Below are 25,589 nucleotides of genomic sequence, written 5' to 3'. Positions count from 1 at the left end.
AACAGAGGGAAAAACATGACATCTTGAACAACAGATCTTACATTCGCATATTCAAAAGATTCATCATGCTTTTACAAGCAGATGGGCAAGATTGTTTCCCCTTGCTCCGAGAGGGCAAATCACACATAAAAAAAATAAAATAAAATAAAGCAGGGGGCGGGGGGGAGAAGATGTTATCTTGGTTTTCATTTAAACAGAATTAAAGGGTAGGTTACTGAGGATGATGCTAGATAAAACAAATAAAAATCAAGAAGTTGATTGGAAATTCTTGTTCACCAATCTAAAACTGTTTCAATTACAACTTTTATTAGAAGCATCTCAGTTTATTTACCTTCCATGTGAATCCTCTGTGCCTAATAAGGTCTGTGATTTCATTCCACAATGGCGAATCTACTGAAAATTAGGTATATCTGCAAAGAAAGGTAAGGCTTCCCTTTAAAATGGCATGTTTTTAACTTTTCTTGAAATGTCTGTGTAGAGAAGAATGTGAAGTATTTTGACTGAAATAAATGCTTTCATGGAAAACACTGAGCCCTGGAGATTATGCCGATTCTTGAAGAACTTCATACTGTTTTAAGCAGGTGACAGTAATGTCATCGCCTGAGCTTTTTGCCTTCCACACTTGCACAACAACAAAAAAAAAAAAAAAAAAACTCAACCAAAAAAAAAAAAAAAAGCAAGCTACCCATGCAGATAGCACCTTAGAAGCTACAATTAACTTACACCAAGGCCAGGTGCACTACAGTTACCTCCTGCCCAACACTGCCTTTTACTGAAAAAAACCAGTGAACACCATGCCTAAAATGAGAAACTGTCTGCATTTGACACATTTCCCTTGCAAGGACTATAAGCATCTTGCACAGCCTACATCACAGCCACGCTGGACCAGGTAATTTGGTTATCCCCTGCACATCAGCTGTTAATTATCCCACAGGATATCATGCATTGCCTATGATACTGTAAGACCAAATTTAGGAGAAAGAAGATGTCCATGAGGATTGTATTTGAACACATTTTCTGCACATTTACAGTTTTCCATCTCTCAGTTATCTTTTGTCATCAGTAAATAGCAATGGAAAGCCCCTGGATTCCTTCATAAAACTATTCCTGCCCTATGTAATATAACATTATGCTTGGCAATATTTCAAAGGTTAGTAGTAATTATCTGACCACACTTTAGTTTCAAAATTCTTTTAAAAAACAATTCCAAAGCATACTAATAAATGCTCTTTATTTTTCCAGATCTCTACTATGTGACAGATCACTGTCATAATCATACACTTTACATTTGAAAATGACTTTAAAGGAGCACAGGCTACATAGCATTTCTTCCCCATGTCTCATACTAACATTGGTATTCAATCAAAAATTTGAAAGCTTAGTCAAATTCAAGTATCCCATATTATCTCCTTTGGAAGTTGTACACATTCAAGAGAGAATTGTGTCTTTAGGCACTGTTCACTGAAGAAACAAAGGGGGAATGATCACAAGAAGCATCTAACCTGGCTGTTTACCCTGTGCATGCTGCAGATAAAGGAAAGTGAAATAATTCCCATTTTCACTTGTTGCAGCTCAGTTGCCTGGATTCATAACATCCCCTGGGTGTCACTTGGTTCAGGTGGGCTAATCTACATTCCCATCAAACCAACTCTAGAAGCACAGTAAACACTCCTCGTCAGATGGAGAAAATAGTTCTCATTTTGAAAAGTTAACACACTCCTCAGTCTGAACAGGAAGATCCATCACATCACCACAAGTCTACAGGCTCGGGGGTGAACAAATACCCAGGCAGTTCCAGATGGGAAGCCTACCTCAAACACAACCAGAGTGAGTACACACACGTGCAGCTGCAGAATTCCAAGCCTTCACTCAGGAGTGGTAGCCAGCAGAAGCTTTGGGCAAGTTCAGCCAGCCTGAGTAACTTTCTACCTGAGCCTTCCTGAAGGAAAATCCATCTTAGGACAGCTCCATTGTTTGCTCCCCTCTCACACTGCAGGAGGCAGCACTTGGTCAGGTGGTTTATAAGTTCAACAGAAATTCAGTTGTTAACATTTGAGGTTTTGGAATGGGAGAAGATAACACAAGGGAGGTGTTTCCTGGTGTTTTATTCTTTTTGAACAAGGTCTCCTCTAATAAAGGAGAGCATCCTAACAAAGGAAACCCAGAGCAAATACAATTGAGTAGGCAAGATTCTTTTAGCATATTTTAGGATGCTCTCTGGGGACAGTCAGGAGAGAAGTGATTAACTTCCTGAGCTAGGAGAAGTTCATAGCAAGTGAGAACAGGGCCTGTTTATACTTGTGCTCAGAAAAACCTTTTCAAAATAGACAACACTCATAGCAATCTGCTCCAAGTGAAAACTAAAAAAGGCCAAACAGACCAAACAAATCATGACAACCTGTATTCTTTCAGAGTGTAATTATCTGTCGAGTGTAGGGCCACTTGAACAATCTTGCTTTGTCTGCATCCACTGAGTGCAAATCAGTAGAAAAACTCAGAGTAACAGAAATCTTGTAGAATTTAACCCTTGCTTGAAAGCCCCAAGGTGCAACTGAATTATCAGTGCAATGTAACTTAGCAACACTTAAGACAGTCATGCTTCAAAACATATGTAAGCAAGTAGCAGAAATGATAGCACTTTTCTTTAAGAGAAATTTATGACATTTGTCACTTCTGTTCTCAAAGCCCATCTGTCTATCAGTGTGCTCTCTGAGCAAATGCAGCTGAATGCTGTCTTCACAGCGTGTCGTGTTGTGCAGATTTAGGAAAACATACGTGCACTTTTAAAGTTCCTGTGCTTTTTTCTACTCAAGCAGAATTTGCAGCCACTCATTTCATGTGCCACACTGTGTTATATGAATGAGGGTGCAAATTTTAAGCTTCTTTTTCCAGCAAAAAGAGAACCTGTATTACCATTTGAATCTGCAAATTTCATTCGTATTTTGTGCAAATAAAAGCTAAGGAGGCTAAAGGGTCTGCATAAAAAACTTTAAAAAAAAATCACTCGTTCAGACCCAAGAACATATTGTTTAAAATGTTAAACTTCCCAAAGTCACAGACAAAAAAGCCCAAGTATATCTTATGCCTCAAAATATGATAACAAAAAGGATGTGGCTAAAATCGAAGTCCTTAAAATAGCACAGCCTCTGCCAAAGCAGCTGTAGTGAATTTTATTTGGCAGTAACAAGAACACAAGTCAAAAAAAAAAACCAACAAAAACCAAAAAAAGACCACCACACACAACAAAAAACCAAACCCAAAAGCCAACCAACAAAAAAAAAAAAAAAAACAAACAAAAAAAAAAAAAAACAAAAAAAAAAAAAAAACAAACACAAAACAGACAAACAAAAAAAAAAACCCCAAAAAAAAACCAAAACAGGAGGGCTGGAGGGAAACAACTAACACTCACATCTTTAAGAAAAAAAACCAGAACAAGAAGTATCAGGCTATATCTTCAGCCATTAAAGAAGTCTTATTCATTAAAGCTAAGAATCCAAAGCAGTACTATATGGTTTCATAGTTTCAAATCTTTCCTGTGCTTCAGGAATATGTGTCAACATTAAATTTAAAGGTAAATGGAGTCGAGATTTTCCAAACAGATAGAATTTAAAATAAAGAAAAAATGCCAGAGAACTTTTAGCCAATGTATTTTGGAAGGTGATTATAAGATTCTCAAAGCAGGGTTCCTGATAATCTCAGGAACTTTGGTTCCAGCAGACTTTGTTGTGTGTTTCTCTCTGTTTCCACAACAAACTTGCATTTCTTCAGCTTTAAGTCATGTTTGACATATCGAGTGCTGATCCCAGATCCTGCCTTTTCCATACCTTTACAATGTTCCTGCCTTTTGCAGCAGATCATAAAGTTCAAGGGCATGAGTAGATGTTCTGTAATTCAGCCATATGATTCATATGAATTCTGCTTTGCCTAACATACTCAGGAGGCCTTCCCTCCCCCAAGAGAAAAAGAGTTCAATTCATAAAATACTAATAGGTTCATTATGCTCAGAGGCTGAGCTACACTGAGGAGTTGAGAATGGCAGAACTGCATCTGGCTAAAAATAGTCACATGTTTGAAAGTCCAGCTTCAGAAATACTGTAACATCAGAGTCACCACTTCCATTTGAAAAATACCGATACCTGTATGGTTCTCTCATTTCTCAATGAATATATAACATAGGTGCACTGTCACATGAGCCTACATGCATAAAGTCTTAAAAACAATAATTTTAATAGCTTTGAACTTAGTTTTGAAGCCTTCTGCCCAGAGGTCCCATGGTAGCAACTGCACAGGCAAGTCTTAATAACCACATTAAGCAGAAATAATTGCAGAAAGCCTGAGCTCCTCACCTCAGTTTTGTGGTATCAAGTCAAGCCACAGAACGCAGATACCTTTGCAGCAAAGAGACAAGCTAATCAATTTAGTGCTGGTTAGCCAGACTCACACTTCTACAACCACCTTTGTACAGCTCTCTGTGCAGAAATTGCCCCACACTTAGGAGCTGGGTATTAACATTTTAGGAAGGAAAAAGTATTTTCCACAGTACTGCTGGCTTAAACTAGAACCAGACTTCTCATTGAAAAAAAGAATATATTCTTGGACACAATCCAAAGCACACCTAAGTCAATGGAAAAGGTGCACATAAACAGAAACCAATCATATTTCAGGAAAGTCTATTTGCCAAAAGATGGAAAATATTTCTGCAAAGCAAAATTTACACTTACAGACCAACTTCTTTCATCAGTTTCAAGCACGTTGATGAGAGGACATTGTTTACCACCAGGAATTACAGAAACACTCACATTTAAGGTCACATCCCACTAACACTACAAAAGTGTACTTTAGCTGATTTATGCTCCTTGAGTCAAAGTTCATTCCATATGTTTAGAAACTGAAAATAAACAAATTTAACTGTGGATTATTGCACATAAAATTTTTACAATGCATAAAATACAAAGAAATTAACAAAAATGTATGCAGCAATTTATTTCTTGCACTCCTTGCCCATAAATGAATTATTTTTAATAGATGAACAATCATGCCAGGTTTTTAAGAATACTAAATTTGTCTATTTGATGTCAACCTATTAGAAAAATCCATGCCAAAGTCTGCACATAAATGCCTGCATTAAAATTATATGTACATGATGCAGCCTCAAATATTCAAATTCTAAACTAAGATGTGTACATATGCCTGAATATTCATTTTCACCACTCCACACCAAATGTAAAATGAACTGGAAGATACATCTGCACTGACTTCCATCTATTTCACATTGATCAGTAGCTAAGAATGTTTCACTACAGAGATTTATCACATTAATTAGCTCTGAAATTACTCATAGTAATTAAGTATATTGTTCATAAACTCTTTAGAGATTTTTGAAATACTTTTGCTGCTACTTAAAGAAAACAAGTATCAAGGGAAAGCATTTTCCAGGAAAAAAAAACCAGTCTATTAATGATCTTTTAATTCATTTAAGCTCTCCCACCCTTCCATTTGCCCTACCCTGGATTCACTTTCTTCTAACTAGATTTTTTTCTGAAGCCTAACGTGGCTAAAATAATTTTAAAGCCCTTGACAGATTTTGAGCTGTGACTTACAGCATGTCACGTTATCACCGTGATCTTTGAACAGTCCTTGTTTATGCATGCAGCAATCCCAAATGCAGAGCAAAGCACTTCTGGAACTCAAACCCCCATGTCACAACACTCCAAGCCTACAGAATTTCTGCAAAAGATTGCCAGGGATTCTGGAGGAATTCAAGACTGTGTGGTGCCACAGGATAAAATATACAAAAGCAGAAACTTAAATTTGCATGGTTTATTATCAAACACAAGGGAAGCCTGACTGAACCAAGAAAACCTTTTACAAAGTATAAAATCCAGCAGTACTGGATATCAGCATGGAGTGTGCCCCCCTCGATGCCCTGTGGTTTTTTTAAGCAACAGCATGGCTTAAATTTCTCAGGCTTGACATCCCATTGGGCTGGTGCGTCGTGTCCCTTTTTGTCAGCCTGTCACGTCACACGGTGTAATGTGGCATTTCTGTGTAACGGACTGAGACACGTCATGCCAATGACATGTCAGCCTTGTGAATTTCAAAGAGACACAGTTCAATGAAAAACATGGTTTTCTAACTGCCCTGGAGGTTTTAAACCTTAAGAAAAATAAAAAAAGGCTTTTCTTCTCCAGTGATTTTGCCACTGAAAAGCACATGTTTTTTGGTGTTACCCATGTGTAGAAGCAGGTAGCAGATATCTGAATATTTGGACATCTTTATTCTTGAATCTTAAATTGCTGGTTCCGTTTGATAATTAGGAAAGGTCCAGAGCCCAAATGCATTCACTGAGTAGCTACTGTTGTTTATTCCCACTGGACTACACATGCAGTGATAAAACTTTTGTATTTAAGATAAATCTAAGCGTGCAATTTCCATGACTCACAGCTCCATGATTAATTCCCAGAATCTTTAATGGGTACACATGCTCCCATGACTGTAATGGCATATTTTGGGTCTGCTAAAACTCCACACAGTAGGTGGGACAGGTGACTTAAGCCTTGCCTATCCTTTATGCTGCTTTTCGATTTGCAACACAAAAGTAGAATTGGTCTGCAACCCGAAGCACCTTAAGAAGTTTTTCAAAGCATGCTTTGTAAACATGAATTTCATGTTTTCTAAACTAGGACACCAACCGACTGAGGATAACACCTTCCTCCAATCACTAGTGCTAGTCATTACTCTCTAAACTTCCCAAATGCTCAAGGAAAACAGGGACTTCATGCTACACCCTAAAATGCTTTTGTTATTGTCAACAATTTTTCTTTGGTTCTGGGAAGAAGCAAATTAAGATCTTAATATGGAAATTGTTATGCCAATACCTCACTAAATCAAACAATTGGATGGCAGCATTTTTAAACAGTGTTATTTGCTGATTCCAAAGCATTCTCAGATAGACTGTACTCAAATCACACCAACATCACACAGGAGCAGCGCTGAAAAGGGGATGAGGACTGGGAAGCCACTAATGCTGCTTGCAGAAAACCAGTGAAATGTTCTCCTTGGCAGGTACCTATCCTCAGCAAATAGGTTTGGTGGGCACTGAAGTCAGATCATGATGAAGTCAATACCATTTTTCGGTAAAGGAGCACAGGAGAGAATTGATCAAACCTAAATATACGAGAAGAGAAGGAAGCATCATCTATAATCACCCCCAGTACTGCAGGTCACCTGCCCAGCCAGCACAATTCCTGCTGCTTGAACGCATGCAAATAGCTGGAAATAAGAACACACAAATAAAGACACCTTTTTTTCCTCAATACAGCCTTCTCCACAGTCTTTAAATGGAAAATGTACCTGATTACATGATGTAATTAATTACATTGCCTACAACAAAAAACAAATCCTAAGGAAATACACATGTCCTTAAAGGAAACCAAAACCTAAAAAAATTTGCAACTTCTATGGTATCATTCTGTCCTGATCTTCCACTCTAGTTTTAGCCGGATGGCAAAACATGAATCAGTGACAAAGATTCAAATATGCCAAATATTTAAATATATCACTCTCACAAGGTGGTATGTGCCTCAGTGTCACAGTATTATCCTTGTTTGGGGGGTATTTCCACAACCTACCAGGTGTTTCATCAACAAATAGAGCCTTTGTGAAATCCCTAAATATAATAATGAAGGGAGAGCTCAGATAGTGGGCAGCAGTCAGAAGCTTTGCTGCCATCAGCACTGAACCCCTTCTTACCCAGCAGGTGTTCAGAGATCCACACTTATGTCCAAAGAAGCAAAAATCTGCTAAAGATATCAGTGGGCAGATCTTTACTTGCACTCGCAGAGGACTGGAGGTGACAGATATCTCCATACATCCATATATTTGTCACTTGTATTACTTGTGTACTAGGGCTGGCTTAAAAATAATAAATAAATGAACCATCTGTTTTCCCAGAAAAAAAAATGACATTATTACCCTTGTGATAAAAACAATCATCAGGTGGCATCTTTGGGTGGCTGGTTAGTTACAAACTAATACTAAACTGTTTGGCAAAACTAGTTTGATTCCATAATGCAGAACTTATCCAAAAATTACTTTTGTTGTACTACTTCCATAACTTCACAAGTTTTTCAGATATGACCACAACTGTCCTAAAATAAAGGTAAGATAAAAGGATTTCAGCCTTTGGAATGGATGTGTCACTAAATATCTTTTCTTAAAACAATGGGGCTAGTTGAAAACACAGTGACAGATAGTAAAAATAAAATAATATTCTTCATTATCAAGCAGCTTTATATGATACAATATTTTACCAATAAAAAAAAATAATTGAAAGTTTATAATTTTATTCTCCATAAAAATTCCATGCCAGTATTGCCAGTTGGAACTCTGTGCCTAATTAAGAGCTGTGTTTGATTTTAGCCTTCATAATTCCATCTAAGAGAAGGAGATGCCATTCTGCAGCTTAAATTTAGTTCCAGTGGGTATGACACGAGATTACCTTCACTGGAGTGTTAATCCCATTCTGGCAAACACAAAACACTTCCAATGGAATTTTTCAGTGCAAGAAATATAGTAATTTTAAATAAAATTTTTTTTTAAATGCACAGTAAAACTCATATTGTAAATGTACAATACACTGCTTCAGCACACACCTGCTCACAAAGCTGTAACCAAAACCAGCAGAAAGTGTTCCATTAAATTTCATGGTTTATAAATAGCTGAAATTTAAAGAAAATAAAGGTAAACCTAAATTTACATTAGCATCTATCATTACACAATTACACCTGCTTTCAACCACTAGTCCTGAACTGTTCTCTCACATATTATCCCTTTTCTCCAGTCCAAGCATCCCTCAAATCTGCAGGCAGCCCAGCATGAGCAGCCAAGGAGGCAGGGTTGGCCATGGATGAGGAATAGGAGAATGTTTTATTCTTCTCCTTTCCCTAACGTAAGGCTCATACACAGGTCTGCATCATACATGATATAGCACCAAGCAGATCTCCTGAAACATCCAGTTTCTACACATCTGCACAGAAATGTCTCCTCTCTGCAGCACAGTACATTGAAATGGATGATGAATTGCCAGAAGCTGCCAGGAGAAACAAAGAATTTCTCTAAAGTCTCTTAGAGATGAGAATGAGATTAAAATAGGTTTTTTTCTTGTGTATTGATACCTTTGGATATAGGAGGCTTTTTTTTTTCACTATCAAAAAACTATTTTTGACATTTATGTGACCACCTTGAAGATTTTTCATTTTGTGATTATGGGAAAAGAGTAAAAATTATTGTTACTAAAGATCAACAGGATCAACTGTCCCCAAGGATAATTGTGGGTATTTAAATAGCTCGGTCTGTTCGGAAGACATTGTTTTAGACAACCCACTACATTGTCTCTATAAAACACAAAACTGGTCTGAAATTTTACATCTTCAAAAATCTATCATGCTTCTTTTTCTCTTTGGAGAGAGATGCACATCTAACCACTGCCAATTCTCATATTTCCATCTATAATTGAGAGCAACATCTCTGACAGCTAATGTGGACTAGAAGCAAAATCAAGGACCATTGATCATAAATAATTCCAATAGATACGGGATAAATAATTCTGTTGGAGAAGAACTGAAATCAACTATTTGATTTTTTTAAACTTGGTTCTTTTGTTTCTTACATGGTAAGAAAAAACATGTGCAACTGTAGTGAGCCTACACCATAAATTCCACTACACTCCAGAATCCAATGCAAATCTTGCACGAAAATACAAGACCTTCATATTTCCAAGCTCTGCTTCCATCTGCTAATGTCTCATGCTTATGAGGTAATATCTAAAGACTCACAGAATGATATTTGACCATCAGGTATGCCAAAGTAAATGCATGATAACTCCAGCATTTCTTTGGTATTATTTTAAATTTATTCTTAGCTTTAATAATGTAATTCCAGTGAGGCATCACTGCCGTTTCCAGCAGACAGCTTTAAAGCAAATGAATCCTGTTTCTTCTCAGATCAGAAGTGTGGTTCCAGAGACAAATTGGAAGGAGCTGAGGGACACTTGGCCTGGTATCCTCTCAATGTGAAGATCCCCCTTTTCCAAGGAGTCCTGAGCAATTCCGGACCCATTCTTCCCTCCTCTCAGCAGCCAACACTCACATGCCAAGTCACAGAGGTTTCCTTGCTGGAGCTCCCATTTCCACCAGGACAGTCCTCATTTTGCTCCAGCTAGGAACCAACTCATTTCCCTTCCCTTCCCTCCCATGAGCTTTTAGCAAGCCACTGCTACATTTACTTTTCTATTCTCAATTCCAGAGATGCTATTTCAGGCCTGGTAAGTACCTTACACTCCTTAGAAAATTGCCTTTATAATATTAGTACCAGTTTTGTTGCAGCTTCTTGATAGCAACAAGGCAAAGCAGCCCATCTGAGGAGAAGGGGGAGGCCTTGATTCATGACTACCCCAATCTCCTAAATAACTACTCTCAAAGAGATTTCGACCTCTGATCAAATGTCATGGGATTTTCAAAGCCATGGACCTGCTTTTACAAGCCTCAGCCCAATTCAATTCTTACACTGTGCTTAATAAGATCTGCAGCCCTTCTTTGGTCATAAAGTACTTGATAGTGGCCTTTTTTCTTAGTGCTGAGATGGATGAAGTGTTTTTTAGTATGATAGAAGCACAAATACAAATCTAAAAGAGAAAACCCTCAATCTTATTCTTATAGTTGAGTAACCATTAACCTTTCTTCCTCTTCTCCCCAAAATACCAATTTGTATATAAAAACAAGCTCCAGGACTTAGACCTTGGGTGGCAGTTTTAAGTCTAAAATCAATTTTTGAATTATAAACCCTCTGAAAGTAGGGGTTTATAATGGAACCACTGACAGACCCTTAACTACAGCGGCGCTAGCGGGCACCACTATAATATAAGAATAAAACTAAATTACATCACTTGTCATCATTAAGAAAAATTTTCATCTCAGTTCTTCATTTGAAAAGCACTATAGTTAATGAATGATTACTGAGCCATGACACCTAAATGACTAAAATATAGGAATTATACTGAGGTCAACTCAAGTATTTTTTAAACCATGAAATTAAAGGATCTATTCGCTGTGCTATAGGATACCAGTCCTGGCTGTTATGCTCCCTTGCAACACTGACTTTGAGCATAAGGGAATGGTATGTATTTCTACACTGGAGATAAGGGCCCCATGCAAATTTAAGAGGTCAACACATGATTGCCCAAGAGTGACCAAGTATGAGGTTCTTCTCTGTGTTCATATGTGTTTCCTTCAACACCTCTTTTCTTTATGCTCTTGTACAGGTAAAAAACTTGGAAATGAAGACTATTTTATGGCAACAGAAGGCAGAAACTTCTTCTTTGAAAAATGATATTTAATTATTCAACAGAAAGTCCAGTAAGTTAAATTTAGTACACATTTAAGTACACCAGATCCTTTTACTAAGACACTTAAAAAGAAAGGCATTTTAAGGAGAGCTGACAGTACTGTACTATCTTGCAATGTTCTGACAGTGCTTAACCACATCCCTTATATTTTGTGATCTGGAATTAAGAACAAAAAAAGGTTTATTACTCATGTGCTTGGACATTTTAAAGGTAAATAGAACCAACCACCAAAAAAAAAATGACAGAAATGTAAACATGGCTTGCACATGCATGGTTCTCTAATTTGAAGGTATTTTATTCATCATTCAAACTAGGGAAAATGGAGATGCTCGGGAGAGCCAGAATTATTTCAATTGCTCACACAACACAAAGAAATGAACGGGACCAGGTAAAGATATGAAACAATAGAAAAGGAGGCAATTTTCATCACTGCCATGCAAAGATTCTACCTCTGTGATACCTCCCCAGTGCACCTACTTTGCTCATGTTCTCACAGCACTGAGCCTGGGCCCTGCTGATCATGAAGATTTGTCTAACAGTTGAAAAAATGCCAAAACTGTGAAAAAAGTATGCAGTGCCTGTGAGATTATAGCTCTAGGGATATGCTGTCAGTCCTGCTCCTTAATCCCAGAAGCCACATTCACCTAATGTTTCACTGAGCTTCAGGTAAATGAGGATGACTGAGTAACCTCAGGTTCCCAAATGCTTCAAAGCACAAGCAGTAGTAGCAGTGTTTATTATTTTAACCTCAATTCTTTCACCTTTTTTGGGGGACAAGGGCAGGGGGACACACACAGGACTGGTGGATGTGGAGGGAGGGCAGCACACAAGCAGAAAAAAGCTATCCAGGGAATAGGGACTGAACAACTGCATTTATTCATTTTTTCCATATCAAATTTTAAATACACACATTTCCCAACGAAGGGTTTCAAAATGCTACTTTAAGAATATTTTGTTTCCCAATGAGGAAAACTCTTACTAGGTCTCGGAGCCGATGAAAGCGTAAGCAGAAGTGAAGGTTACCAAATTGAAAACGATGAATGTAGACTGCATGTTAATTGTCACCAAGCTAGTTTGCTCATGTTGGTCACATGGCTAGTGACAGTCAGATGTTGATGGAGTCTGACCTGTTCTAAAAAGCTGGCATTTTCAAAAAAATTAGATAGCTTCTATCTCTGCAGTCTGTGGAAAAAGAAAAGGGGAGAAAGGGGCTCCTGACAGCTCAAGCAGAGGAGGAAAATTAGAAAGGAAAGCCAGTACCACTACCATATGGGCTCATAGCTCATCAGGACAGCTGGCAAGAAACATTGCTCTTCTCTTCTTTACTTCCAGGGCTGTGATACATTTCTTTATATGGCTATCAATAATGCTGAATGATTAATGCTAATGATTTATGTTAATTTCATTATAAGCTTTATTTGTTGCCCAGTGTTGAATTAAGCCTGTCAAATCATCCTTTTCCACGTTGCTAAAGATTCTTAAAATGCAGAGCTAAATATAACATCTAATCATTAATATGTTAATACACCTGTTTCATATAAAGACCAGGAAAACAAGAAAGTGGCTATTTTAAGATTATTCTGAGAGCAGTGGTTCAGGAATCTTACATCTACTTAGTGCCAATTACTTACAGGAGATACTGACATTTAACATTTTCTTCCTGCAACTCTTAAAAAAAACCAGCACAAATATTATCCCTCTGATAGCAGACTGCAAAGCACCATGTCACCATTCTTAAACAGCAAATAATGCACGTGCACCTTCTAGTGAGCAACCCAGCCCCTGCTGAGACACCCATTTTCTACCATTCTATTGAAAGTTAGCCCTGGTTGTCCAAAATAAGTAGGAAGAGAGTAATATTCACAGGATAGTATTTAAATATGTTAAATCTATCCCTGGATCTACCCAGAAATACCTCTTCCAGCTCAGACTGTCTTTCCCTTTGTGTTTTTCTACATTTTATGCAGGAAAACTGTCAGCCCCTAACTCTTCCTTTATTGTTCTCAGGCCAACATTCCAGAAATTCTAATCCTACTCCCTCTCTTCCTTGAAGTCTATTTTGGTTAAAACCAGCTCATTTTACTCTCGCAGAGATCCAGACAGACACAGGCCCCACACCAGAGTATCCACAAGGTGCTAAACCTCCCCTGGGCAATTTCCCCTTCACTCTCCTGCAGGGACCAGTCCTGGTATGGATAGAGGGAATCTTCCTAACCCCAGCAGGTTAGGACAGCAGCACTCCAAAGAGCCCAAGGAACTCCTGGCACAGGAGGACCTGTCACACATGGCAGGAGTGGGGGATCAAGGTTTAGATACCCTTCACCACGTGCTCAGCAATAATGCCTGCACTGCACCCCCATAAACCTCCAGAGACCAGGGGCATTTAAGCCAACACCATCCTTGTCCCCATGGCATGAAGTCAACAGAGTCACAAAATGGGGGAAGAGGGAGAGAAACATTTTTTTCCCTGTTCTAAGGCCCTAAAATATTTTTCAAAGTTGAAGCATGTCAGGTATGATTTTTCACTGTATTTTTCCTGCCATATCTATTACAGCACTACCTTTCACCTGTACAAGGTCTCCCTGTACAAGGACTGAAAATCACTTCTAAAGTAACATTTTCTAATCCTTAAATTTGGCTGGGTTTTTCACTTAAAAGTTTACCTACAATTTTTAAATTATTGCTTTACTTATTTATTTATTTATAAATATTTATTTATTAATAAATTTCTCTCATAAACAGCTTGAAATAAAGACACTAACTATAAAAAATCTTTTCATTCAGTCTACAGAACACACTGCTGTATAATTTTTGCATTTGGACTTGTTTGTTCCTCTGAGGCTGTACAAAAGAGAAGAGCTGGATGACTACAACTACTTAAGTGGAAAATATCCTTTCTTTAAGTGGATATCAAGTGCAGGACTTTGCACTTGAGCAAATGTTATATGGAATTTGAGGGGAAAAAGAAAAAAGATTTTGCAAAAACTAACACAGAATTTTGACCTAAATACTAGGAATTGAAATCTGAGCTCTTGTGAAGTTCTGGATGTTTGCCTGAAGGTTCATTGACTTTTGAGCCTGCTCTTGATGTTCTTGTCTCTACATATCTTTCATTAAAGTTCCCAGATTTTTAAATGAGGGCAGGTTTGGGGGAAGCACAGAAGGGATTGCTCTCCTAGGAACCTGTTTGATCCACTGTACAAAGACACTGATATAAAACAGCTAGACTACAGTTTTCTGAGGTCTGAATCCCATCAACCCCAAAGACATAAAGTGCAAGTTATATATACTGTATTCACAGACCTTATTTACAAAACTTAAGAAAAATACATGTGAATTCTTAACCGCTTGAGCTTTTTTAATTTTTTCTCTCTTGAAATCTTCTACTTGCAGCTTTAAAACTACAGTCTATCAGTTTTGTACAAAAAGAGAAATATTGTATTTGTGGCTCCTCCTTTTTATGATGAAACTACAGTTCTACCAGTTGGTCTGGGCTGTACAGCTAACAAATGTCAAAACATATGGACCAAACCATTTATCAAATAATCTACTCTGAATAGATAGGCACTATCAGCAATCTGGTATTGATCTTTACAGGCTACTCTATTGTTCATCTGAGCATCCACAATGCCAGCAAGAATTAATGAAAGAAGCAAAACAATGCATACCAAGCACACAACTTCTTTTTCTGCTTTTTTTTTTTTCTTTAAGTTTGGTAAAATTTAGGTAGCTATCACAAATACATTACTATAAACAAGTGTGCAGGCAGGATAGGCTATATGATGGAAATATCACCTCCCAAGCATTAACTTCTGCACAAATCCAGTATATTTACTCCTAGATTAGTGTAGCCTACTTAGAGCTAAGATCTAGCCTGATAAATTCCTTGCAGCATTACACTGGCATTCACTAGAGCTGAGACTGAGATGGCACTTTCATTAAAAGCTCTATTTCAGGGCATGTTTAATGTCTTGGACATTTCAAATTGCATCTGGCTGAATCTTGGCATACAGCTTGTCAGTCCAGATGCACAGTTTTTGTTTGTTTTTCTCACAGAAAATCGTATAAATTGGTTGTGGCAACCATGAGTTCCATTGTGACTAAAAATATTAAACATTAGTATTTGGGGAACAGGTTTTTTAAAAGGAAAACACAAGCACTTACTCCTTTCTCAAATTTGCCTACATGCTTGCTCCCACACTGCCTTCAGTAAGCTCTGCAAAAACCCACAGGTCAAGCACATAATTCTCCTTCAAATTCTTCTTTGAAATGCTCTGCTAAGGAGATGCTATTTCACATACTATGTTTTGATTTAGATTGCCAAGATTGGAGATTATCAACCCACAATACAAAATTTTAGATATTGACATTACTGTTTTCTATTCACTGGCTGCTCTATGAGTAGCACAATAGGGGAGATGGGATAGAGAGCAAAAAAGCTGTGACCAGACCTACAGCCAACAGTTACACCCAGTGAATCTCCTTCCAAACTAGTACAGCAAAACACAGCCACCAGCCACACAGCACAAAGCAACCATAACATGCAAGAAATCCAGGGTTTTTTGCAGGGCTCAGAAATTTTGATCTTTCCCAACCTCTGCCCTATGTAGTCAAAACTCATCTTCCCTTTCCTGATTCTTCCATTCCCCCCCATTATAATAAATAATAAATACCCCTAGGTATTTATTAGATGGTCATGGCAGTGATTTCTCCGTAACATGGAGAAATGTGGAGTAGAAATATGAAGAAGCAAGAGGAAGTAACGCAGCAAACATGCCTGGAACTCAAAATCGCTGGTCTGGACATTGTCAATACAATTTGTAGACTGGAAGATGCTCTTTCCTGAGGTGCTGTGTAACAGCACTAATCTTGTTGACACTTTGATATTAAAGAATCCATCGTGTTGTGATTATGTATGAATGTTCCTCACCACAAACTTCCAAGTTTGACAGGCTCAATTCCACAAAGCACATATATGTTTGGGAAATAGCCAGCTGCTCTGAAGTACTCTCCTATGAACTGGAGGATAATGGCAAGTCTGGCAAGTCTGAGGAATAAAACAAAATGTGGCATTACTATTGACAGGGCCACTGCTAACACAGTGTTTTCTGAGGATCATGCATTTCTGAAATACTTCCTGTTAATTAACTACAGGATACTTATGAGTTGCAGGTTTTGCCCAAGTTCTGTTTAAGATCTTACTAATTTTCAGTGATTAGCATTAAGTTTAAGTATGTCAGCATTTCCATTATAAACCACATTCTCAGGGGTTTATTAAATTATTGGAAAAAAATTATTCTGAGGTAGAACTCAATACTTAGGGGTAAATTTTCAAAGTGCAGCATGCAGTTTTAGCTCCTGATCTCTGAACAAAGTCAGTAAGAAGCTGCAGAGCTGCACCCCTAGTCAATGCTTTGAAATTTTACTTCAAAGTCTCACCCCAGGAACAAATTCTGTCACACACACACAAAAATCAATTTGACCTCTTTAAATCTGAAGAATGCCAACTATTCATGTACTGTAGCTGCTAATCATAAAAATTGCCACCGTTTCCTAAATCTGCCCAGCCAATCATAAACAACAGCTTTTGAGAAAGGGAAGAAGGCTCAGAAATGGTATAAATACTATAAGGGCAAAAAAATTATTGCTTCTTTAACCAGAAGCATAACCAGGGTAATTACAGATTGCCATGTTCCCAGCCAGCTCTACACACAAAAAAGAGAAAAAAGTAGCAGTGCATTTGTTTAGACATCAACATGACTATACTCAACTGAGCTTATTAAATGCAACATCAATAACCATGAAAGATGATCCTTTTCTACTGCCAAGAAAATGACCAGGAAAACGACTCTAACCCAGTGAAATGGTAGACATCTTACACTGAAAGATTTGAAGGGGAATGCGTTGAATATAAAGATGACTAGTGCTGTGGCATTGAAGAAAAAACATAATTTTTCATTGATGTAAGGCAGCAGAGCTGGAAAGAACACAAATACAACAGTAGATCCATTAACCACACGACAAGAAATAGTGTTCACATCGACTTACTAAACTGTTTTTGATTTTTTAGTACCAACACGCAGAACAATCCTTACATTATGTTGCCAAGGAAAACCTAGAATGCATTTATTTCATAATGCAGCTTTCTTCCATTATCATAATAGAGCCATCATAGTTGTTGCAAACACTGTATGGCCTCAAACACCTAAATACAGCCGTTAAATTGGACATTTTTTAAGAGGAGGACATTTTAAGCCTCCCTGGAGAATTGTGTTGCCTGGCAAACTCTCAGCAGGAACCATCTATTACTGCAAGCCTTGCTTACATGTGAGGGAGGAGGAAATGATCTCAGCTAACAAAGGGGACACATTTGGAACCACGACCAGAGAAGGCAGGTTACTCCAAGGCCATTTAAGTTAACACCATGCACTGGCACAGGACCTCAGGTGGGTTTTAAGCTGAGCTGTTGAGTTTAGGAAGCTTGTATCCATCCTTGGCAAGAGATTTCTGTCTTCTATGGTGGCAAATTACAGCTTAACCTCTATTTTTATCTCGAAGCCCCATCTCACCTGCTCTCAGCACCTCAACTTTGTGCCTGGTGAGGACAAGGTTGCACTGCAGAAGGAAAATACAGGACAGTAGAGCACCTAAGACCCTCAAAGCTTTTCAAAGTATTCCCCTCTCTACATACAAAGGGTGCAAAACCAGACTTTTTTAATCACTGCTGTGCAAATTGATCACAGTAGCAAGTCAGAGACGGACACTTTATGATTTTTGGCTGAAAATCAGGAATAACTCCTTTATGTTCTTTGTTGTATTGTCCATGCTTACTAAGTTTTTAGTCTGAGGTTTCATTAATAGTATCAATTCAGTGGCTACACAGCTGAAATATCACATGGTGCTACCCTGCCAATTACTTGCTAATCTATTAGAAAGAGCTCAGAAGGACTAACCTGGAGTTAAAGCTATTTCGTATCCATTTAATTTAAAGTATTATTCATTTCATGATAGTTTGTTTACATGTGTAATAAAACTGAGAAGCACAGAGACACCTTTCTTTTGCCCAGCTCTTTATATAAAAAAAGCCTTGAGACAATTAAATAAAATTATTAGTGGTGGATTAAAAATATGGCACTTGCATTGATAAGTGTTCCAGCTTTTCAGTAAGTGTTTTTTGTTCTCATCTTGGCTACATTTTAGGATTCATAAAACCTGACAATCAATTCTCCTCTGAATGAGTAATAAAAATCCTTTTAATTTCACCTAAACAGTAATTGCACCAGTATGCTGCTTGCACTGAATCTGCATAACCAATATTACAGTATCTTTCAGTGCAATTTGCACAAATAATTCGGTGTGAAAAGTGTGCCATGGCAAATCACATTATCACATGCAGCTCACAATTAACTCTATTAATGCTGACCCATCAGCAGTCCAGCATCTCACTGTTTGCTAGAAGTGGTTAATTAGTTACCAGAACCATTAATTATGGTCTCTTGAAAAAAACAGAATTATCTAACAATGAGAAATATGGGTTTTTTTCATTAATTCATGTAATATTTTTCAGAGTTTCTTAAAAGTCCTTTTCCTTACTGTCAACATTATCTTCATCCCAATGGACAGCAGTTTGCTGCACACTTTTACAATGTCAGAGCCTAATTGAATAAAAACACTTTTTCATTTGGGACTGAATGGGGTTTATGCCACCTCCCACCAGTCACTCCCAGCTAACTCAGCTGTATATTCTGGATCAACATCTTCTCCACCAGCTCAGTACTAACAGAGACACCCTCACAGACCTCTGAGCTGCCAAACTCAGATTGAGATTGAGCAGAATCTGTTCCAGATTGAGAGCATTATTTATTTACCCTTAACATAAATATGCCCAAAAGCAATGCATAAAAATTATAACGCACATTCCCTCAGTGCCCATACAGAGCACCTTTGTGGGAAAACACCAACACCATCACTTCAAAAATAGTACCAATATCATAGGACACACATGGAAAACTTAGCATATATTTATATTTTAGATTAATAAGACTTGTTATGACAACACCTGAAGCACAACTTCCATTTGTACAACTACCTAGCAGCACTATAAATATATACATATGTAGGCACAATATTAATTTGACAGCATGTGGTAAGGACAGGGATGGTGTGGCTAAGTGCCTACTAAAGCAGGCTTGGCAGTTTGTTGTAGAAAATATTACACATTCAGTCCTTAGGAAGAGAATTCAAGCATCAATCCTGAAGTACAGCTGAAAGAGGGAGCAGGTGCTCTCGACAGCCCTTAGCTGGGAAAAGCACACACTCCTAGCTCAGATTGCTTATCCACGTGCTTGTATTGTACCAACAGCAGCAGCATGGGATCAGGCATAGTGTGCTGGGTAATTTATATTTTAAAAAGTATAGGGGACAGAACTGTGACCAAAAAAATGAAAAAAACAAGCAACAGAAGACAGGATTTTATGGTTTAATATTCAGCAATAGAGGCAAAGCAAAAAACTCTTATAGAAGCTCTGAATTTAGCAAGTACATTGGATGAAGCTTGTGTGCAAGTTTATCCAGTCCACTGAGAGCTCCACCAGCAATTGTCTTGTCCAAGCTGCTGGAAAATACCAGAGCTGCTGCACATCTTTCCATTATACTCTGCCATCCTTGGGAAAACTTAGTTTTCCTCATAATCCCCTCCAACCCACAGTAATCCTCAGTGTTCTGATACACTGACCAGCTCTGTTTTCTGGAGCCAGTCACTACTTTTCTGTGGCTTTCTGCTGGAAATCAGATCATCACCCTGAACAAAGAAAGGCTTGGGAGACACTACACCCTCTACTTGTGCAGTTTCAAGAAACAAGGTACACATGTAATGCATTAAGCAAAATTATTCCTTGACTGGTGTTTTAGGTAGTGTACTGTAGTCTTTCATACAGGACAAAAAGAATGCAGTCACCTCCAAATGGAAATTTCTACTCCTTGACAACTTCTTAATCTGCTGAAATGGAAGAGACAACCCCATACAGAGCAGGGGGCAGAGAAAGTGGGGGAAAAAAGACTACATAAATAATAGGGCCAGTGACTCTCAAAGCAATATCAGAGAGATCCTGCTGAAGGCAAAGAAAGCTTCACTGAGGTTTTCCAAATAATTGACAAGAACGCTTTCATTTCCTCATCACCTAACTTCTCAGACTGGGTGGGAAAAATAGCAGGGTTTATACTCAGTCTTTTTCAGCTATGGCCCCAGAACAGGTTGGGAGATAATATCAGACAAAAACAGTACTTCTTTCTGTAACTGGATATCACAAAATGCAACCTGGCTTCAAAATATGTGGAAGGAATTAATATTTAAAAAAACTATGAGGTCTGTTTGGCTGCCAACTCACTTCCAACCAAACGTCTACCATACAATATTTACATACATACAATTAATCCAATCCCATGCTTAAAAACTTCCTGTGGGCTTCTTTGTACTTTCAGCTATCACTGATCATTGTGTCCCTCCATAAAATTAACCTGTTTATGGACAAGACCAGGGCTAATTTCATTATCACTTTGGCAGCAGTTTCAGTCATTATTTTACATATCTTCAACAATCTGGGTAGTGAACCAATTCTGAAATTCAGTGAATTGACAACAGGCAATATGGGAAATATTTTTAAATGTTGTAAAGATATGAGTTGATGATCAAAGTATGCATATCAAAAAATAATATTCTCATTAATTTTCTCATGATGAAAGACAAAAAACACACTTGTGCAGTGGAAGAGCATTTTTGAAGTTATATAACCAAAAGGCTGAAGGATCAAGCACCAAATTTTCCTGTAAGAAAAACTCACCAAGTATTTTACTTGCAGGCTCTGGGGTTGACCCAGCTGTCAGGAGAGGGCAGTATATTCTGAGTTTTTACTCAGCATTATTCATCTCCCCTTCACACAGGTCTCCCACAAAGCCAAATGTGTGTGATGGAAATACAGAACAAACAGTTTACAAGTGTAAAAAAATACATGGACACGTGTTGGAAAGGTTGGGGACTCTCTTCTCGGGACCTCGTACAACCACAAATGGAATCCCTTTCCTTGCACTCTTCCTGTCACCATCCACCCTTTATTTTCATTGGTCATTTGATGTTGTCTTGCATATACAATTTTGTTAAGTCTGGCCTCTGTTCTAATATAAGTACCACACTATTTACAGCTCCTTATGGTTTGATTGAACACATCCTGTTCCACTGATTAGAAGCTGTCTGTATTACATAGGTTCATCATAGATTTGTTTCACTAAGTCCAGGTTATAACAGCTTCCCTCACTCTGTTTCAATTCACAGTGCTTGATACTGCCTCATCAGCCTCTTAAAGGTTCTCCTCCTTCTAATCAAACCCCTAGAGGCACTTCAGCAGCTAACCTGGGTGATTACAGGCATTGCTGTTGTAATTTTCTAAATTGTAAATGCTTTTTCTTAGTCATCAGTTTCAATTGTGTAAAGTTGCCCAACTGTAATGGAAGTTGCATGCAGAAATAGTGTTGAAAATTTAATTTGCATGCAAATCTGCCCACTTGCCATCCTTTATTGTGAAGTGTTAATGTAGTCACACAGTGCTGCACTCATGGATTACCAGGATTTTCAACCAGGCTCTGTGACTATGACCACTGTACCATCCTGCCTTGCCCCACAAACATTCCCATTTAGGTTCACCACCCACAGGCTCTGCTTGCTCACATGTATTTTCAGAAGTACACTGTTGATTATATGCTCCTACATTTAGTCATGCTCACAGTAGCTACAAAACCATTTTGAACCATTGCAGTTGTGCCAAAACTAAAATACATATTTTAAATATTAACGTTTTTACTTCATTGGCCTCCTTCCCTTTATGTCTCTCAGCCAAAAACAAACATAAAAAGACCAACCCCACAATCTCTGGCACTTTCCAGTGAGATTCATCCTGAGCCTTGATACCTGTGTGTTGTCAGAGGTCCTTCCTCTGCCTCCCCTTACTCCTGCTTCATTCACGCAGACACAGAAAGGCAGCTGCACGTGCTGCACCCTTATTGCTGCAGGCTCCATCAGCAGGTGCCTGTCATTATCACCTACCAGCTTTCCACTGTGATTTATTGTATTAAGCAGTTGTAGCTGTAGGTAATTAAGGAGTACCACTCTGATGCGACTAATAATCACTATACAACTCCTGTTACACTAGAAAAAAGTCTCTTTCCTCCTCACTTCTTAAGATTTGCTAACACAGGCAGCTGACTTGCTGCTTCTTTTGATTCCATATTCTACACTTGCAACACTCTGGATCCAAACTAGTTTCAGTCATTTTTAATGTAGCACCTGTAGACAGTGCAGCTACATTCTAAGAAAACAATAAAAAATGTGCACATACTTATTCACAAGTAAAAAAAAATTCTCAACTTCGAGACAACTTCATTTTTGTTTCTGAAAGTATTGGTCTGCCATTTTTACAAATACCCAGAAGTGCATTCTAAACTTTGGCATCTTTATACCATAGCAAGTACAAACTCATCTCCTGTACATGGACATTCACTGCAGTAACTTCTTCCAAAACCTGACTGAAAAAAGCACAAACCGGAAATAATCACCTTTAGCATTTGTCTCTGTGGGTTTTCAATCTAATGAGGGAGTGCTCCAACCTACTCTAACCTCCCTCTGCAGAATCCTGTTTTCTTTTTGGAGAAGATATCCCCACCCCAGTGAACAAGAACTGCATGGCAAAATGAAAGATGATCCAGACACCCATTTCAGGAAAAAAAATCTTAGACTTACGATCTGTTAACATCAGGGAAAGGAATACACTTGTTCTAATGAACCAATAACCATATTGTAAACATCTCATATCTGTTTTGAAAGCTGAAACAGAAGGGTCATTGTCAACAAAATACATTCACCCATTCTTCAACTGTACACTAGAAAAGGGTTTATATGTTTCGTTAGCTATTGGTATGAAAAAAAACCACTTCTAATAGTTCAGTAACATATAAGTGAAAGACCTTTCCAGAAACCATTCATACATTCCAGATTTTCTTGGAATTACAGAGGTGTAACAACGCACTCAATTGTGTTTTGGGTTGTTGGGATTTTTTTATGTTTACCAAGAAAATTTACAGGCTCGTTCATTAAATCACAGGATACAAGACACTGGAAATGGAATAGGTCACTAAGGGTCAAGTATTATTTTTATACATAACTCAAGCATTGTCCCTGGAGTAGGTCTGAATGATATGTGAAACAGTCCAGTAATGAGTGTTATCACTTAATTTGGCATTCTTATTTGAAATTCCCTTCAAAGCCTCTCTTCTCTATGTTGAAATAGCCCAAAATGTCTTTGAAACCTTCTATTACCACTATAATAAGCAATTTCATAACAGAAGAAAATTGTACTTTTCTTTCTGATAAGTTTGCACTAATTGAAATACTGAAAGAAATTTTGGAGCACCAGAAAAGAGAAAAATCAGTAAATATTTTAGTTTCCACAGAGAGATGCAAGTCAAGGCAGTTCAATTTTATAACCTGGACCTACACCTAACAGGATTTTCAAGTTTAAAGAAACACACTGCAATTCTGGCTTTTTAAAGTGCTCATTTAATTGAATACACAGAAAGAAAATTATTTAAAAGCCAATAAAGATTAAAAATTTCACTGGACTTCTGCTTCTCATTTCATGGCCAAATTCCACTGCTAGAAGGAAAACAATATTTACTGTTCTGACATACCTGGCCTTCAACCATATTTAGAACTGAGCTGGGGCTGCAGAAATAGAGCCGACCAAAGACTAACAGATTAGTGTCTCAGAGTCTTGCAATATTCTTAATTTCATTTTCAAGTCCTTATTCAAAACAACAACACATGTCCTCAGTGCATCATTATGTCACGCATTAACTTCAATTACTCAGAGGAGTTATTCCACCTCTTCCCTGCTCTCAGGCAGAGGTCACTCCTATCAAAGAAGGCAAGAGAGTTCAGTTTACAAATCTTTGTGCATTAAGACACAAAGAAAACGTGTAGATTTACTTTAACTCCTTTGAACACAGCAAGAAGTATATCTATAAGGCAGTAAGCTTAAAGCAATTGATAAATTATTAGGAGAGAGATGAAAAATTGTCTTTCACAGCAGTTTTCCAGTGACCCTAATTTTCAGATTCTTTGCACTTCTGGTCACAGAGTGTCCAGTCTGGCTCCAAGCCCACAGCTACCCTAGCTCAGCAAAGCAAATTTTACAAACTGGCTACCTGGAGCCATTCCTACTTCCCATCAGGTCAGCTGGTCATAGATGATCTTAATTATTTACAGGTCAAACTTACCCAGCCAGTCCCAGTTCAGGTACAGTTGTTAAGTGCAGGCTGTGCTGTGTTCTGGGTGTGGCTTGAACCTGATTTTTGTTAACATGTGCTTTAAAAGATTTTAACAACTTTTCTTCAGTGAATTACAATTAAAGATTTATCGTACTTAAACACTTTTGCATGTCCCACTAATCCATAGACAAGACCCCCACATAAAATAGAATACACATTAAGGTACAGTTCCAGCATACCTTACAATTTGGTGTTAGAAGGAACTCTACATAAAATAAAGAGAGCTCCTCAGTCCTTTCCTCCACTAGGATAAAATCCCCATTCTGTCTTTCCAGAGCAGAGTTCTCAGGATCTATCTGCTGTTCTAACACAGCAGTAATTGCCAAGCACCTCCAATCTAGGGTTCAAGCAAAATGACTCTTAGCAGCTCCACATCCCTTCTCAGGATGTCAGCACTGGCCAGCCTCTTCCATTGCCTTCCTGTGCCTTTTATCAGTGCCTTTATCTTTTCCTCCCTTTATTTTACTTTATCTGTTTTCGACAATAGTGACTAGCCCAGTATAACAGCATTATATAAGCTTTTTACAGTGCCATGTTTTGCTTTACAGAGTGAGCATAAATGAGGAAACACTAAGTTAAACCCTGACAGCCAATGCTGGATGTATCAGCTTGGCCTATAAATAAGCACTGATCACCTCCATTTTATTGAACTCATTTTCCAGGCAAGCAAAGACCACGAGATTCCTCTGCAAATTTTCCCTTTACACTCTCCAGCAGTGCTGCTGGTGTCAGCTCCGACAGATTTATGGCCTATTCATTCATGGGAACAAAAACCCTGCCAGGGCTGGTCATGGAACACGCAGTAGCAGTT

The 25,589-nt window shown here is 38.1% G+C and overlaps 1 long non-coding RNA gene across 1 annotated transcript in view; it reads right to left on the bottom strand.

Moving 5' to 3' along the window:
- LOC119705669 overlaps positions 1-25,112 on the bottom strand; it is a 98,622-nt gene extending 73,510 nt beyond the window's left edge. The window contains exon 1 of the long non-coding RNA XR_005258293.1: positions 24,958-25,112. This is a non-coding gene — a long non-coding RNA (uncharacterized LOC119705669). The remainder of the gene's footprint in view (positions 1-24,957) is intronic.
- Between the last annotated feature and the right edge of the window lie 477 nt (positions 25,113-25,589).

Source organism: Motacilla alba, chromosome 11, assembly GCF_015832195.1.
Source record: "Motacilla alba alba isolate MOTALB_02 chromosome 11, Motacilla_alba_V1.0_pri, whole genome shotgun sequence".
In the NCBI taxonomy this organism is placed as follows: Eukaryota; Metazoa; Chordata; class Aves; order Passeriformes; family Motacillidae; genus Motacilla; species Motacilla alba.
The sequence above is the reverse complement of the archived record's forward strand: the minus strand, read 5'-3'. Positions and strand labels throughout refer to the sequence as shown.